At 46.9% G+C, this 12,338-nt stretch overlaps 2 pseudogenes; one reads left to right on the forward strand and one right to left on the reverse strand.

Annotated features, from left to right (window-relative positions):
- The window catches only part of LOC139603885 (zinc finger protein 774-like), a 30,494-nt pseudogene that overhangs the window by 4,019 nt on the left and 14,137 nt on the right, over positions 1–12,338 (forward strand).
- Positions 11,313–12,338, reverse strand: part of LOC139603950 (zinc finger protein 271-like) — an 82,555-nt pseudogene continuing 81,529 nt past the window's right edge.

Raw genomic sequence — 12,338 nt, forward strand, 5'->3', positions numbered from 1 at the left:
TGGTTATGCTAAGTACAGCTCACTTATGCTATGCTGCTAAGTTAACATGTATGCTAAGTTAATATGGGGTTTGCTTGTACAACATTTCTACAGATCCATGGCCCTTTTCCTCCAGCCATTCTTCCCCAATTCCCCCTTTTTCTTTTTGTACAATAAAGCCCTATCGGTTACTTGCGTTACATTTTTCATAATACAAGAATAGGCAATTCTAATAACTATTATGATCGCAAGCACTATTCCTAACCAGCGTAGTCCTTCTTTTATAAGGGATATGAACCAGGGAGATAAACCCCCAAAAATAGAAGACAGCCAACTATCAAATGGATTATCATTTACCATGAACTTCTGCATATGCTCTTTTAGCCATTGGAGCTGTTTATGGATTGAAACGCTATGGTCTGATAGATTGAAACAACACATCCCTTTGAAGTCTTTGCAACCGTGTCCTTGCGCTAGCAATAAAAAAATCTATGGCAGCCCTATTTTGTAACACTGCATGGCGTATGCTATCAACATCAGTAGTGAGTTCATCTAACACTGTGGACGTGATGTTGACTTGTTTTCCTGTCCAACACGCTAGGCAACTCAATAGTGTGAGGGCCCATGCAGAGGCTACTCCTGGCACGAAAAGTGATGCCAATATAATTGATGGTGGTTCCCATAATTGTACATCATCTCTACATTCAGGGCCTAACTGATGTACGCTGCGTCTTGCACATTGGGGTTTGTGACTGATGTTAAGCATCTGGTGAATGCTAGGGGCAAATAATGTTAGTTTGCCGAAACAGTATGGTTTTCTCAGAGCCTTCTGAGGCACTGCAGGCTAGGCTCTCTCCCCGCAGATAAGGAAAAGCCCAGGAGGTAGCATTTTTGCTACAATGCCTTGTACAGTCGTTCTTGCAGATCCTTAATGTCTTCAAATTTTTCAAGATATAATTTCAGTCTTATTAGTTCTTTCCACTATAGCTTGTCCTGTGGGAGAGTGGGGAACTCCTGTGGAGTGTTGGATTCCCCATTTCTGGCAAAACTTTCTCATTCGTTCACTGCTGTAGGCTGGGCCATTGTCTGTCTTTATCTGCTTGGGAACGCCCATTACAGCAAAACAGCTGGTCAAATGACGGATTACATGAGAGGCCTTCTCTCCTGCTTGGGCAGTTGCCCACATGAACCGACTGCAGGTGTCCACTGTGACATGCACATATTTTAGCCTCCCAAACTCAGGGACATGTGTGACATCCATCTGCCAAATCTCATCCGTGCCTAAACCCCGAGGATTAACCCTGATGCTGGGGCCTGGTCCATGATGGCTGCAGGTAGGATATGCTCTTATTATCCCTCTGGCTTCTTCCATGGTGATGCTAAACTGTTTGTGCAGTCCTCGGGCATTCTGATGAAATGTGGCATGGGCCTCTCAAGCCTTTGCAAACTGACTCATTGGTACTGTCAACAAGACCAAGTGATGTGCACGAGCGTTGCCTTCGCCCAGTCCCTCTGTCCATTTGTGGCTCCTGATGTGCAATACTGCATATGCTTCCACTCTTTGGGCTATTGTGGCTTGCAATTGGCATAGCAGTTCAAAGAGCCGGAAATGTTGTATTTCTTTAATGCGAGCATCCTCAATTCTCTGAGCAATCCCAGCCACATATAGTGAATCTGTTACCATATTTAACTTATTGTGGGGCCACTACTTAAAGGCCCAAACCACTGCGGATAATTCCAGTGTCTGTAAAGAGTCCCTTGCAGGTAGTGGTATTGTTTTGAAGTCCTTCCACTCGCAGTGGGGCAAGGGCGGCAAAGGCTTGCTGTTGAGCTTGCACCAAATCTTTCCCTAACTCTTTTACTGCCTCCACTAATATAGCTTGTGGGCCTACTGGCACCCGACTCATCCTGTCTAGCATTTCTTGCACTGTAGCATCCCCTGGCAATGTAACTATAATGGCCCTTGTGGCAGCATTACAGTTTTCCATAACACACTGTCTTAGCAAGGCTCCTTTCATCCACTCCTGTACATCTGATCGATTGATGGCGTCTGTTATCTTATCCACAAACCTTGCAAAAGTCTCATCTCTTCCCTGTTTTATGGACATATATGAAGGTGTAGGCTGGGCAGTTTTTACCATGCCAATCGCTTGTCGAGCCAATCTCATTGAGTCCATCAATAGGTGTGGTCCTAATTGCACCTGCCTCTCAACTGTTGCGAACTGTCCTATCCCCATGAGTTGTTCTATTATAATGCCATACAGTGGATCATGTTGATCTCGCTGGATATGTCAGATGCATCACATAATCTATTCCAGCAAGCCTACCACAACATCAACTGTGATTGTGTCATAATCATTCTAATTATAGCTTTAATGTCTTTGGGACATAAGATTCCACTTCCCCAAATGTAATTTTTTTGGCTGGTTCACTATGTAGGCCAGATTCATTGACAGTATTCTGCAGTTGGGTTAACAATTTCCAATCAACTGGAGCATATGTAGCATCGACATTTCCCTGGTTATTAGTTGTATATACCACAGGGAAGGCTTGTATCTCACTCATAGTATTCAGGAAGTCATAATCCTGATGATCTATTGCCTCCCTCGAAATTGCTTGCCAATTTACCCACGAAACCTTATTCTCAGACCCTCTGTCTACATCCTGCATCCTTTCCTTTTTCCTTCCTCTTCTTTTACAAGAGACCTGTGAATTCCATTCATGATAACTTGTGGCTTTTCTGTCTAATTCTTCTTTACTTTGCGATAACTTGCTACCCCCATTCTCCTCCTTAAGTTCCTCCTTAAGCGATGCAGCAACTTTCTCTGACTCTACCCCCACCTTTAATTCAGCCACTTCTTCCTGAAGCGGTGGGGCGGTTGGCTCCACTGACTCAATTTCCTGCTGGGTTTTCACTGGCACCGAGCACCCAATTGGAGGTGTAGACACATAATCGATTCCCAACTGGAACTTCCCTGCTTCTGCGGGTTTGCCATCCAAATGAGCTGACGCGACAGCCGCTATCTTTTTCTCAGTGTGATACTTTTGTAAGCAGTTAATTACTACCTGCCATGGCTTCATCAGTTTCTTAGCAGTTTTATACTTATCTATAACCATATCCCATAATATGTCCCCATATTTCCGCCACTGATTAACCTCAAATAACGTCCCCGGGTTGGTAAAACAACCTCGCGCCTTCCCAAAAGCAATTAACCCTGCTAATTCTTTTTTAAGATCAATATCCTTTACTCCCCGCTTTTCTAAAAAGTGCATAAAGAAATCAAGGGCTACCTCACTCTCCATTTTAGCCGGCCGGAGACTGTCCCTGTCAACATCGTTAATGCAGCCTTTTCTCTTGGGTAGCCCAGTCAGATGCCTGATCCCTTCAGCCCAGGCACGGATTGGGCATCTAATGCCAGCATTTGCTGATATTCTGCCCCCTGGTTGCTGCTTACCAGTGCTTTTCCGATGCCTTGCCGCCATTGAAGTCAGGATCAGAAGGTAGGGTCCTTCAGTTATTGATCACGTCCGGGGTCACCATTGAGGGTGGCGAGGGAAGACAAATAATCAATCAATATGATTGGTAAGGCAAGCTTTGGTTTGAGGACACCGGTACTTTTATATTGTTTCCAGTAATTATGCATACTTGTCGCTAGTTTATTGGTTTAATTGCTCATACAATGAGTTCATTGGTTTAAAGCAAGAGATTACATTTACATATTCCTCCTACTTTGTGGTTTCCTACATTGTGGTTTCTATTCTTGTCGCTGTCCTTGCCCTTTTGACCTTATCAGCAGGCAGGATACAGCATATTTTGCAATGTTCTTATCATGGTGTGCGGCCTGGTTATGCTAAACGCGGCCCACTTATGCTAAACTAAGCCAACATGTATGCTAAGCCAACATGTATGCTAAGTTAACATGGGGTTTGCTTGTACAACATCTCCACGGATCCATGGCCCTTTTCCTCTAACTATTCTTCCACATAGGGGTACTCAACCCTTGCAATTATGGCAAGTGGATGTAACTCATGTAGCAGAATTTGGTCAGAAAAAGTTTGTACATGTTTGCATTGATACCTATTCTTGTGTTATATGGGCTACTCCCTTAACAAGTGAGACAGCACGTCATGTTGAGAAACATTTGTACAATTGCTTTGCCATATTAGGTATCCCCTCAGCAATTAAGACTGACAATGGTCCTGCTTACTATTCCTTAAGATTCAAACGTTTCTGTAATTTTTGGGGAATTCAATTACCTTAGAACAGCAGGAGATAGGGAAGATCTGCCTATTCTTGTGCATCATGCCCTCACACGTAATCCAGGTGAGGAATTGCCAGACGGTATTCAGGTTGTCCTGGTTTAGAGCAAATTTGAGAGAGAATCCCCAAAGGGGCTCCAGTAGGAAAGCAAATTCAATCAGCCCCTCCTCCCAACCGGTCCAGGAGAAAATACCTCCTTGGACATAAGTGGAAAAAACCTGTTTATTAAACAATAAAATGTGAACAATATTAATCAAAAAACCCCTTGCCACTCCAAAAGAGATGACAAACTGAGAAAACCCCGTCCCCGAGTTGCAGCTCAGCTCACTCAGTCTCTTATCAGTCCCTCCGGTGCTGGAAATGTCGCAGGCCAGGCCTGGCCCGGTGAGCCACAGGTGCAGCTGCTGGTGCTCCCCTGGGTGTTCAGTCCAGAGCAGGTCTCAAGAGGTCCAAAGAAAGGGAAAAAGCCACAGACCAGGGAACTTCTTTGCCTCAGCTAGCTAAACTAACTAAAAACACAAAAGAGCTCTGTCCCGCTGTCTGTCCATCCGCAGACAACACAGTCCAGGAGCAGGAATGTGGAGGAGTGAGAGCAGTGTCTGAAAAAAACTGTGTGCTCCTTCTCTCCCCCCTTCACTCTCTGCAACAAGTCTTAAAGGTGCAAAACTTATTATTCAGCATAAACAGAACGAGACGATTGGGGATAAAGGCATCATATAGTCAACCCATGTCGTGAACAGCGGGAGAAATGCGACACACCATATGCGTGAATAGCAAATCCCGAAGTTTATTGAAAACTCACACATATTTATATTGGTGTTAATGAAGCTTATACATATTGCAAAAGCTGAGCTCATTATTGGTTAAAGCACACTTAGATCAACCACACCTACTTCTATCTTCTAGTAATTGTTTTGCTTCTATGTTTGCATTCTTCTAGCTTCTCTACCTAAGATATCTACATTTTCTGGCAAGCGATTTTCTCCCCCATCTTCCCGTTTCAGAGAAGGTCACTGTGACCTTTGTCAGTGATTGGACACTGGTTGCTTAGTTTCCAGCTTGTTTCCCCTATCCTTATCCATCGGTATCACATCGAAATGTCCTTTCTCAGCTAACCAATTATCCAAAAAGCTCTCTACAAACCCAGGACATTCCATCCCTTATCCCTGTATCATCTGCTTACTACTAAAACCAATATAAATTCTAACTCTACAAACACATACATTATACATCCATTATACAGCTATACACAGACAATGGTAATAGCATTCAGCAAACAGTGATATTTACACATAGGTCTCACCCAGCAATCAGATCTCCCTGAGGTACACATCATGTTCTTCCATCTTTTTGCATTATCCACCATGTGCAACCTTGTCCCTGATCAAAAACAACCCCATGAATGGGTTTGTTTCTGTATTCGAGGCAGAATTAATCCAAACTGCCTTCCCTAAGACAAACCTCTGACATGCACCACTGGGACTTTGTCTCCATCTACTCTATGCAAAGGCTCAGATTGGGCAGGGCCCACTTGGTCAGTAGAGCCTTGGGTGTTAGCTAACCAGGTGGCTTTTGCCAGATGCTGCTCCCAGTTTTTGAAAGATCCCCCACCCAAAGCTTTCAGCTGGGTTTTTAACAGTCCGTTGTACCTCTCCACTTTGCCTGCAGCTGGTGCATGGTAGGGGATACGGTACACCCACTCAGTGCCATGTTCCCTAGCCCAGGTGTTGATAAGGCTGTTCTTGAAATGAGTCCTGTTGTCTGACTCAATCCTCTCAGGGGTACCATGCCTCCACAGGATTTGCTTTTCAAGGCCCAGGATGGTGTTCCGGGCAGTAGCATGAGACACAGGGTAGGTTTCCAACCATCCAGTGGTGGCTTCCACCATGGTCAGCACGTAGCGCTTACCCTGGCATGTCTGGGGCAGTGTGATGGAGTCTATCTGCCAGGCCTCCCCATACTGGTACCTGGACCACCACCCACTGTACCACCCACTGTATCACTCGCTTGGCCTGCTTGATGGCAGCACACGTCTCACAGTCATGGATAACCTGAGAAATACTGTCCATGGTTAGATCCACCCCTCGGTCTCTTGCCCACTTATAGGTGGCATCTCTGCCCTGATGGCCTGAGGCATCATGGGCCATCAAGCTAGGAACAACTCCCCCTTATGTTGCCAATCTAAGTCTATCTTCAACATCTCTATTTTTGCTGCCTGATCTACCTGCTCGTTGTTTTGGTGTTCCTCATTAGCCCGACTCTTGGGGACATGGGCATCTACATGATGGATTTTCACTGACAGATTTTCTACCCAAGAGGCAGTCTTCCCACTCATCAGCAGCCCAGATTGGTTTTCCCCTACACTACCAGTTGGCCTTTCTTCACCTTTCCAAACAGCCCCACAGTGCATTGGCAGCCATCCATGAATCAGTGTAGAGGTAGAGCTTTGGCCCCTTCTCTCTTTCAGCAATGTCCAGGGCCAGCTGAACCGCTTTGAGTTCAGCAAGTTGACTTGATCCACCTTCTCCTTCAGTGGCCTCTGCAGCCTGTTGTGTGGGGCTCCATACGGCTGGAAGCTTTCCACTTCTGGTTCATCCCTACGATGCAACAGGAACCGTGAGTGAAAAGAGCGTAGTGCGTTTCCTCTGCTGGCAGTTGGATGTATGCGGTGGGTGACCAGCGCGTGCGTGGCCACAGCTGGTGCCAGATGAGCAGTTCATGCTGGGGAGGGTCCCCAGGGGGGATCCCCGGGGCGGGGGGTGTCTCTGGGTTGGCACCCCACCTTGGCCAGCGCCTAACAGCCAGCTTTGAACTGGTGCAGACCAGGGGAATCTGACTGTTTAATTGAAACAAAGCATCACAAAGGCCCAAGGCAGGTGTTGACACAATGTGATTTCTGCCCAGTGCTACGAATGTCAAAGTGAAGAAATACAATGAAGCACGGGTAAAAGGTGGGAGTAACTTTGGCATAGTTACTAACTGGGCGTAGCTGCGGTGGTTGCGCCTCCTCGTGGCCCCGCCGGATACCCTCGTGGTAACAGAGTCACATTCTGTCCTGGTGTTGAGAGAGGGTGAAAATCTGCCCTCCCTGTCGTTGGACTCACCACCCAACAATAGTTTCACGAGCTTCTGAAACAAAAAGTTGGCACAGTCTTTTCACAGCTGCCTAAAGCCTTGTCCACAGGCTAGTGGCAGTCTGGGAGAGGGCCAGCTGCTAACTACTTCTATCCTCACTTGGACATGTCTTTTTGTTGTCTTACTGATTGATGTGATGGTACAATCATTGGCTTTGTGATATATATTGACTGCCACTCAGACTGACCCACTAGATCTAAGGGTCAGAGATGCCAAGGTTCCATCTATACCCTCTGTGCCCAGGGAAGAGGGATTTAATCTGGTATGTTTGGAGTTTGTTACTCCACAATTATAAGGGGTTGTGGAATACATCTGGGAGTTGCATGGGAGGGCTTGGCAAAATTCTGTGAGCCTTATGAGATCTCCCCATCAGGGTTGGCTCAAGAGGATTTTGAGTGTTCAGTCGGAGGCACAGAAGAGCCAAGAACACCTGAGGCTCTTCCCAGGTCCAGTGGTGATGGAGCAGCGATAAGAACTCCTGTCGTGTCCATCCCTGAGAGAAAGCCATCCTGTCCTTGTTGTGTGACCTGGTTTACTAGGATGTTGGGGCTGATTGACAATCTAAAGAGGGCCCAGGGGCAAAAGAAGGTCATCTTTAGGTTCTCTAAATGTGGTAAACAAAATCTTAACTACCACAGTATTGCCTGTCATGCCCCACGTTGTAAAGGGATGGTGTGTGTGGCTCCAACTGGCAAATGGGTCTGTGAGGTATGCCAACATGGTTTTGCCACCAAGATTGGCCTGGGCCAGCACAAGAAGATAATGCATCCCCTTGTGAGGAATTTGGAACAGATTGTTGCCGCCCATCCCAAAGAGTCATCAGCTAGAGGGGCCCATAAAAGGGTATGGACTGATGAGGAGGAGGCTCTCCTGGTACAACTGGTGGAGAAGTTTGCCAGTAGTCAGAATATTAACCAACTTATTGTGGAGCATATTCCATCTAAAACGGCAAAGCAGATCAGTGATAAAAGGCGCCTTCTGGGGAGAGGTCCCTCCGTGAAAGGTGAGGCTGGGCCAGAAGGCGGTATGGTGATTGAACATCGTCCCAGGTCCACTAAATCACCAAAGGATAGACAATTGAAGCTCCAATACTGTGAAGCCATCCAAACGGGATTATTGGCTGGCAGATTCACCAGGTATCGGGAGGCCTTCATGAAAGTTTTGGATGGGCAAGATCTGCAAGGGATGGTGAACGATGTTTTCGAAGACTGTCGTGGTATCCTGGGTGGGCCTGGCCAGAATATGAAAACAGCCAGGGGTCAGAAAATGCAGACATCCCGTGGTCAGGGTGCATGCAAAGCAACAACGAATTGGATGCAAAAGAGAGAGATTAAGAGAGGGAAATTTCTTCAATTTCAGATATTGTACAAGTTGCATAGGAGGCATCTCATGTGTATTATTCTGGACAGCACAAAAGCCTTGCAATGCCAAATATCATCTGGTGTTGTCCATGCATGCTTTAAGTTGAGATGGGATACAGCTGTTGAGTTTGGTGGCCTGGTGAATTTTCCTCCGCATGCGGAGGCGGATAACACTGTATCTGAGGCCCTGATTACTAAAAAAGAGATTGAGAAAAACATGAGCAAGATGTGTAAAACCTCCACTCCTGGGCCAGATGGGACTACTTTGGGTCATCTTATTAAAAAGACCCTAAGTTTTCCCTGTTGACTGAGATCTTCAATCTCTGGCTTGTTACCAGTACTATCCCAGACGCATTGCGGGACTGCCGGACAGTCTTGATACCCAAGTCTTCCGACTTGGATAGACTTGGTGATACCAATAACTGGAGGCCTATCACTACTGGTTATATCGTGATTAGGCTGTTCTCCAGGATTGCTACGGTGAGGCTGACCAGGGCATGTCCCATTAAGCCCTGGCAATGGGGCTTTATTTGCGCATCAGGTTGTGCCGAGAACCTCAAGTTGTTACAGCTTGTGGTTAAGAACGCTAAGCAGGAGCATTGACATCTGGGGGTCGTGTTCATGGACATCACCAAAGCCTTTGACACCGCTGGTCATCAGCATGTACTTGAGGGTCTGATCCAGAGAAGGGTTGATCCCCATGTGGTTCAGCTGGTTAGGGAAATGTATTGAAAAATCAAAGTGTACATTTCCATTGAAAAGGAGAGGACCGATCCCATTTAAATTCACGCTGGTGTCAAACAAGGCAACCCTATGTCACCTTTGCTTTTCAAGCTGGCAATGGACCCCCTTCTATGCAAGCTTGAAAGTGAGGGTCAGGGGTTCCAGCATGGTAGCCTGAGAATAACGGCCATGGCGTTTGCAGATGATTTAGTGCTGCTGAGTGATTCCTGGGATGGCATGTGTTGCAATACCTTGTTGCATGCCTTCTGTGAACTTACTGGTCTCCGGATTCAGCGGGAAAAATGTCATAGCTTTTTCATCAGGCCAACAATGGACTCATATACTATCAATGATTGTCCCCCATTGAAGATAAATGGTTCCCGCCCTTAATATGACTGACCCAGGGAGCTCAGAAAAATATCTTGGCACATGGATTGACCCCTGGACTGGCTTTGCAGACTTGGGTTTATCAGAGAAACTTGTGGACTCGCTCCATCGGATTGGGAGTTGACCCCTCAAACCTCTTCAGGTCAATATACTCAGAACTTATACCAAGTACATGTGATGCCATCTTGTATTTGAGTTTTAAAGACAGTGGTTTAGGCATCATTAAGTTGGTGCATTCCAAGTATTCAAGCGCGAAGACTTCATAGATTGGCACAGTCTTTGGATGAGGCTCTGGGGGGTTTTCTAAGAGGGGAACAGCTGGAATTATTATTTGAAAAGTTATGGTTGAGAGCAGGTGGAAAAAAAGAGTCCATCCTACCAATTTGGGAGCCTATACCAACGATCAAAGGTGGTGGTGGTGATGAAGCCTGTCGGAAGGGGAGGCACCCACTCCTAAAGTCTGCTATCCAAGACCCTGTAATTAGCGGAAAATTGAGTTTCAGAGATGGATGCATCTGGTAGCCCAGGACCATGGTGTTGAAAATTTCGAGAATGATTACATCAGTAATGCCTGGATAAGGCAGTAAAAGGGCATACCTCACTGAAAACTTATAACGGCCCTACAACTGAAAGCCAATGTCTACCCAACAAGAGAATTCCTGGCTAGGGGTAGGCATGAGGACTTTGTTCGATCATGCTGACATTGTGGTGCTGGATATGAAACTGTAGCCCACATTGTCAGGAACTGTCCAATCACTCAAGATGCCAGGATCAAATGACATAATGCCATCTGTGAAACCCTTAGCTGTGAAGCTAAGAAGGAGGACTGGACGGTTTTTCAGGAGCCACACCTGAGAGATGATGTTAATGAGTTGTTTAAATCGGACCTAATCCTTGTGAAAGGCTCTAAGGCGTTAGTGGTAGACGTCACAGTGAGATATGAGCACAGCAGTTCCTCAGTGAGGGAGGCTGCTGCTGAGAAGGCCAAGAAATATCAACACCTTCATTTACAAATACAGCAACTGACTAACGGGGTAGATATTGAATATGTAGGCTTTCCCATGGGGACTCAAGGAAAGTGGTATCGCAAGAACTCGGAGCTGCTTTCAGCCCTCAGTTTCTCTAAAACAAGGCTGGAGAAGATCGCCCGGGCCCTGGCATCCAAAGCGCTTGTTGCCTCAGTAGATATAGTACTTATATTTACGAGCAGAACTTGATTGATTGTACCTGTTTAGTATTAATAATAAACTTGGCCCCTTCCCTCTGCTGGTTTAGCTGGACAGTGGAATCAGTCACCTAATTAGTGACGTGCTTGAATGGATGAACGAGATTCCCAATGTTCCTACCTATCCAGTGAAACCACAGCCAAGGGAACAGGCTAGGCAGAATCAGCGGGGAAAGAAGACTCTGTTGAGCTTGACTCTAGTCTGGCACTGTGGAGCGTCTCACAATGGGATGATGTACATTTTTTCAGTCATGCAGTGAGACTCAATGGCCCATTAACAGAAGATATCTCCCTAGCAGGAGGATTGGTTGTGGAAGAGATAAAGAAAACTGCCCAAATAACAGAAGCTAACTGTTCCACCTCCAGCAGATAGGAATAGAATACCCCTATTTCCAACCTAAGACACTTCTGTACACGGATCACAGGGAATGTGGGTCACCAGGGTTCTGCACAATATGAGTCCTCCAATGGGGGATAAAGTTGGAGCAGTGCATGAAGCTCTTCTCACAGTCAGGGCACTCGCAGGGCTCCCTTAGCGGTGCCTCCGTTGGTGTCTGGTCAAGTGAGAGCTCCTGGAGAAGCTGGGGACACTTGTAGGGCCTCTCCCCGGTATGGATGAGCTGGTGCCTGACAAGGTGGGGGTTGTGCTTGAAGGCCTTACTGCAGTTGGGGCAGCAGAAGGGCCTCTCCTCTGAGTGAATCCGCTGGTGCTTGAGGAGATCTGAGCTGGTGTGAAACCTCTTCTGACACGCAGGACATTCGTAGGGCCTCTCCCTGGTGTGGATGCATTGGTGGCTGATCAGTTGGGTCCTCTGGCTGAAGCTCTTCCCACACTCCCCACACTCATAGGGCCTCTGCCCAGTGTGGATCATCTGGTGAGGGATCAGGTCACAGCACCATCTAAAGCTCATCCCACACTCCCCACACTTGTAGGGCCTCTCCCCAGTGTGGATGATCTGGTGGCAGATTAGGCTGCAGCTCTGACTGAAGCCTCTTCCCACACTCCTCACATTCGTAGGGCCATTCCCTAGTGTGGATGTGTTGGTGGATGATGAGGTTGGAGCTGTAGCCAAAGCCCTTCCCACAGTCCCCACACTCATAGGGCCATTCCCCGGTGTGGATCATCTGGTGGCAGAGCAGGTGGGACCTCCACCTGAAGCTCTTCTCACACTCCAAGCACTTGTAGGGCTTCTCCCCATCTTGAAGCTGCCCAGGGACCACCAGCTTTGAGCTCTGGCTGAAGCTCTGTCCACCTTCCTGGCTCAGG

Source organism: Agelaius tricolor, unplaced genomic scaffold, assembly GCF_023055355.1.
Source record: "Agelaius tricolor isolate 1412-34295 unplaced genomic scaffold, bAgeTri1.0.p SCAF_42, whole genome shotgun sequence".
Lineage (NCBI taxonomy): Eukaryota > Metazoa > Chordata > Aves > Passeriformes > Icteridae > Agelaius > Agelaius tricolor.